At 37.7% G+C, this 6,157-nt stretch overlaps 1 long non-coding RNA gene across 2 annotated transcripts; it reads left to right on the forward strand.

The window, feature by feature from the left end:
* The first annotated feature begins 837 nt into the window (after nucleotides 1-837).
* Nucleotides 838-3,064, forward strand: LOC138957509 (uncharacterized). 2 transcript variants are annotated; one of them, XR_011453054.1, is made up of 3 exons: nucleotides 838-921; nucleotides 2,382-2,459; nucleotides 2,847-3,064. It is a non-coding gene; the product is annotated as an uncharacterized lncRNA (long non-coding RNA). The 2 variants fall into 2 exon arrangements; XR_011453053.1 differs by having other exon boundaries at nucleotides 2,382-3,064.
* The last annotated feature ends 3,093 nt before the right edge of the window (nucleotides 3,065-6,157 follow it).

The following is a 6,157-nucleotide window of genomic DNA, read 5'->3' on the forward strand; positions in this document are numbered from 1 at the left end:
CAAGGTCAAGGTCGCAGGGGCCATAAATGTTGTCTAAAAAACAGCTATTGTTCCCATTTTTCCCATTTTCTCTGAAGTTTTTGAGATTGAATACCTCACCTATATCGGTCACTCTCCTGGAAACTGGTCAGTCGAGACAGCGTACAAAAACATTTAAATAAACAACACAATAATTACTTTCCTTTATTTTTATGTGTTTTGTTGTCTTCAGTGTTATTTGGAGCAACAGTGTGAACAAGAACTAAAGCGTTTGTAAATTCTGTGATTTGCTTTGCACTGCAGAAGCTCTGAAATCGCCACTTTTTTCCATTCGAAAGTGTGACATGCTATCTCTGCACATACACATGCCTCAAATTTACCCATTTGATAACACATTTTTCTACAATTGTTGCAAATTCCTGTGTATGAATTTGATTTCACCCGCCCGATGCGCCCAAACGATCTTTCGATAATAACTTGGTTGCATTTGACCATGTAGAAACAATCGTCTCGCACGTCACGCCTGGTGTCCTATTTTTAGCTTCAACGCCATGCCCAAACATAACTTGAGCATACTGTTTCAGGGGATATATAATTCTACTCTGACATAGTAAAATATTCGATGTCGTTAATCGCGATTGAATGAGATTCGAGTTGAGTCTGTAAAGCAAGTTTAATGAGATGTTCTGATAGATCTGCAAGTGGTGTCCGAAAATTTGCGATACGTGTGAGCACATTGCAGAACTATTTTCTGGCAAACTTGCGATCTTTCAACCCATTCGCGCATGAATATAAGGGAGTCCCTGCGGGGGTTACACGGTGCAAACGTTTTTTCGTACAATCGAGCACGCGGTTAGACGCAGAAAAACTTTGTTGTTGCGGGGTCCGCGCCAAAGTTGACGACAGACGTGCGAGACGGTACATGTGATCACAACCTTTGAGGTAAGTTTGAGCTTTACGACGGCTCTATTTTTACTATGTTGCGTGTAGAACTAGTTAAACCACTAATATGATTTTGTCATGTTTACAAACTGAATTAGAAAAAAAATACCTTTCTGTCAGAAAAACGCAACCAAGTGGCAAATTCATGGGTAGAGTAGATCTAGGTACAGTCCAACGTGAAAAGAAGTTTTCGTTTTTTATGATTGTTTTGCGCCTCTTGTTAGTTTATTTTCTATTTTTTTAAATGAAGATTAGATCATGTGGTTCAGGTTCATTTGTTTTGTTGAGAATCTCAAGAAATAACGTTTGAATCTCTCATCATAGCCAGAGCTGTCTCGTTCGTATAGCAGACGCCATTGCTGCTTTTCGCATGCGGTGTCAGCGATGCGTGCGGGGCAGAAATTATGACAGATACTGGCATTTTCATTTGCACTGGAGCAGATTTTACACAGCGTGTAATCATTTTTACATTTAGTCAAGTTTTGACTAAATTTTTTAACATAGAGGGGGAATCGAGACAAGGGTCGTGGTGTATATGTGTGTGTGTGTCTGTGCGTGTGTGTGTGTAGAGCGATTCAGAGTAAACTACTGGACCGATCTTTATGAAGTTTTACATGAGAGTTCCTGGGTATGATATCCCAAGCAGTTTGTTTTCTTTTTTTGGTTAGATGTCTTTGATGACGTCATATCCGGCCTTTTTGTAAAAGTTGATGCGACACTGTCACACCCTCATTTTTCAATCAAATTGATTGAAATTTTGGCAAAGCAATCTTCGACGAAGGCCGGACTTTGTGTTGCATTTCAGCTTGGAGGCTTAAAAATTGATTAATGACTTTGGTCATTAAAAATCTGAATTGTAATTAAAATTTTATTTTTTATAAAACGATCCAAAACTACGTTCATTTTATTCTTCATCATTTTCTGATCCAAAAACATATAAATATGTTATATTCGGATTAAAAACAAGCTCTGAAAATTAAAAATATAAACATTATGATTAAAATTAAATTTCGGAAATCGATTTAAAAACAATTCCATCTTATTCCTTGTTGGTTCCTGATTCCAAAAACATATAGATATGATATGTTTGGATTAAAAACACGCTCAGAAAGTTCAAACGAAGAGAGGCACAGAAAAGTGTGCTATGCAACACAGCGAAACCACTACCGCCCTAAACAGGCTCGTCAGTTTCACTGCAGTCATTGTTAAAAAATGCAGTGAGTTCAGTTTCATTCTGTGTGTTCCACAGCTTGCCTAAATGTAGTAATTTCGCCTTACGCGACTTGTTGTTTCTTTGTGTTACGAGGATATGTTCAGGACAGAACCACTCTGATTTCCAATGTGTGTATCTTGGGATCTTGACGGTTGTAACATGCACTGTTATGTACCTCAATGTGCGATGTAAAGCTGTGGTAGCAATTAAAATATCTGACTCCAACTGTTGCATACTTTTTTTTCAGATGCCAGGATGCTGCTAATGCTCCTATCCTTTCTGCCAGTCCAGTCAATGCTGATCCAGGAGCAGATCAGAGAGACCGGTACGTTTCTACTGTAAATAATTGTTTTAACATGTTTTTCATTAATCTTAATCTTATTATACTGGAATGACTTTGCTTGCATGCAGTCATTTTTTTTAATTTTCTGTATCCATACTGATTTGTGCAGACATTCCTAGCAAAGTCTTTCCATGGCATGGTAAGTGCAGGTTACATATGGAATCAATTACATTTATACATGTATTTCAAGTACCAAATTACCCCTAGTTGGTATGAATGGAGAGCTTCAGTTGTCTGCTTTTCTGAGGTAGACATTTCCAAGTTTATTGGTGTCACTTGCTCCTTGTATTTTTAATTCATGATGTAAACCTTTTCAGTTACTATTTTTAATTTTTCTATTTTAAGAAAGGTTCATTTGTTTGTCCACAGATTGACACACTGGATGGGAATGGGGTGGTTGTCCGTTTACTTAGGAAACAAGGATCATCGTTTCAACTTTGTGTGGCCTGCTGTGGAGGAGATATTTTTTGTGAAGTTTGAGGAAGTAGTTGAGGTGCTGCCTGTCCCAACTCTTGACAGACGTGGCAGACACACATTTCAATAAAAAGTTGTTTCGTTTTGACTGAAATAAACCCATGGTTAACTGATATTGGTGTCTGTGTTTGTTTGCGGTGTCCATGGTTACACGCGAGACGTTCTGTGTCATTTGATGAATATCTGCATGTATTACCAAGATTTTTCAAAGTATGTCCATATTCCTGTTTTAAGTATTCATGGAGATTCTTTAAATCATACAATTTTGCAGATAGCAATATCTGATCACTTGCTGGAAAGGTTTTCTGTAAATGAGGAAATTGTTGATCTGGCGTCCTCATAGTAATCCCCCCATTATGTAAGTGTATGGTATATTTTGAAACTTTTGGTACTTCTCTGAAGCAATTTCTATTGTATCTCATTGGAAATTGCATGATAATCACTTGTATTTTTTATGATAAGAGTAAAAATGTGCCTCTAATGGTGTCCTGTATTACACGCGAGACGAGGCAACCTTCAACACATTATCTTAAATTACAACATTTCCAAAAGTTTATCTTGCTTTTCAAAACCTTGTGTTGGAAAGTTGAGATGTTAAACAAACCAAACACACCAAAATATTTCAATTTTGACTAACTTTATTTTTGGGCACTCAAGTCACACATCTGACCAGTTTTCAGGAGAGTGACCCATATATGATATATAGGGCAAAGTAAGCCCCATCTTTTGATACCACTTTGGTTTACCTTGCTTCAAGGTCAAGGTCACAGGAGCTCTTCAAAGTTGGATTGTATACATATTTTGAAGTGACCTTGACCCTGAACTATGGAAGATAACTGTTTCAAACTTAAAAATTATGTGGGGCACATGTTATGCTTTCATCAAAATAAGGTAGTGAACCACTAAAAGTGACCATATCTCATGGTAGAAAGAGCCAATAAGCACCATTGTACTTCCTATGTCTTGAATTAACAGCTTTGTGTTGGATGACCTTGACCTTTGGTCAAGGTCACATGTATTTTGGTAGGAAAAATGTGTAAAGCAGTTCTTAGTGTATGATGTCATTGCTAGGTTTAGTTATTTGACCTTAGGTCAGGGTCATGTAAAGGTCGAGGTCAAGCATGTGAGTCGTATGGGCTTTGCCCTTCTTGTGGTGTTTTTGTTAAAGGTCCTTGATTCCTGTAAACCGTTTTTTTGTTGGTTTTATTTCTTGTTGCTGTTTAAGGTCCCTGGCGTGGCATTGAATCCCGTAAACCTCGTTTTGTGTTTGTATGTGTGTACTTTGTTGGTTTTGTTGTGTTTGTTAAAGGTCCTTGATTCCTGTAAACCGTTTTTTTGTTTTATTTCTTGTTGCTGTTTAAGGTCCCTGGCGTGGCGTTGAATCCCGTAAACCTCGTTTTGTGTTTGTATGTGTGTACTTTGTTGGTTTTGTTGTGTTTGTTAAAGGTCCTTGATTCCTGTAAACCGTTTTTTTGTTTTATTTCTTGTTGCTGTTTAAGGTCCCTGGCGTGGCGTTGAATCCCGTAAACCTCGTTTTGTGTTTGTAGATTTTGTTGTTGTTTGTGTTGTGTTTGTTAAAAGTCCCTGAACCCTGTAAACCGTTTTTTTGTTCGTTTATTGTTGCTGTTTAAGGTCCCTGGCGTGGCGTTGAATCCCGTAAACTTCGTTTTGTGTTTGTATCACAGTGTGCGTTGTGTTGTTTGTGGTGTTGTTGTTAAAGGTCCCTGGTTCCTGTAAACCATTTTTGTTTTATTTCTTGTTGCTGTTTAAGGTCCCTGGCGCGGCGTTGAATCCCCTAAACCTCGTTTTGTGTTTGTATGTGTGTAATTTGTTGGTTTTGTTGTGTTTGTTAAAGGTCCGTGATTCCTGTAAACCAATTTTTGTTTTTCTTCTTGGGTCCCATCTCAAAATTGAATCCCCTAAACCTCGTTTTTTGTGTGATTGTTTTTTTTGTTCGTCTTTTTTGTTGTTCCGATTGTTATGTTTTTGTTTGTATTTGTTGTCCCTAAACCCTGTAAGTCATCTTTGTGTTTGATTTTTTTGGTTTTTAGGTCTCTTGTATGTCATCTTTCAGACAGTTTTTTTAAGATAGCTATATGTGTGTGTAGGGGGAGGGGGGGTAGGCAGTGTTGCATTAGAACTTATTGTAATAGGTTACAGGACCGTTTTAGATACATTATGGTAATGGGCTTTTTTTTTAAACTTTTTTTTTTAAGTACATTGTTAAAATGCGTAAAGAAAGCAGTAAGGACTGAACAGTACTTGTGGGTTCTCTCAAAACTTTAGTACTCTGTTAAAAAGCAAACAGCCGAGGGCTGAGCAGTACTTGTGGGTTCTCTCAAAACTTAAGTATTCTGTTGAAAAGCAAACAGCTGAGGGCTGAAATAAGCAAACAGCCATGGGCTGAACATGCAGTACTTATGGGTTTTCTGAAAACTTTATTACAGTTTAAAACCACAAAGCAAACCTCCTATGACCAAACAAAGCAAACAGCCATGGGTTGAACAGTACTCATGGGTTTTCTGAACACTTTATTACAGTTTAAAACCACAAAGCAAACCTCCTATGACCAAAAAAAGCAAACAGCCATGGGTTGAACAGTACCGGTGGGTTTTCTGAACACTTTATTACAGTTTAAAACCACAAAGCAAACCGCCAAGGGCTGAACGGTACCCATGTGTTCTCTCAATACTTTAGTACACTGTTGAAAACCACAAAGCAAATAGCATGGGCCAAACAGTACTTGCGAATTGAATTCTTTCAAAACAAAACACTAGCATAGTACACTTGAATATTACAGGTGGAATCCTTATTGAACTTATTTGAAAGAGATGATACATAATGATCTGAAATGCTTAAAATGGCCTCATAATCACCAAAAAGTAATACAGTCGTAATTGTCATGGTCTATGCTACAATCATCAATGTCATAACTTATGTGGAAGGGAAAAATATAAAGCAACAACTATTGATGCCGCACATGATGAGTCACCCCCTGCGGGTTAGGGGGAGTCCCATATTGGTTGGGACGAGAAAGAATTTACCCGTTGCTACCCAGCATGTCGTAAGAGGCGACTAATGGTTCTGTTTCTCCTTTTACCCTTGTTGAGTGTTTCTTGTATAGAACATAGTCAAAGTTTGTAAAGATTTTAGTCAAGCAGTATGTAAGAAATGTTTAGTCCTTTGTACTGGAAACTTGCATTCTC

This window comes from Littorina saxatilis, unplaced genomic scaffold (assembly GCF_037325665.1).
Source record: "Littorina saxatilis isolate snail1 unplaced genomic scaffold, US_GU_Lsax_2.0 scaffold_850, whole genome shotgun sequence".
In the NCBI taxonomy this organism is placed as follows: domain Eukaryota; kingdom Metazoa; phylum Mollusca; class Gastropoda; order Littorinimorpha; family Littorinidae; genus Littorina; species Littorina saxatilis.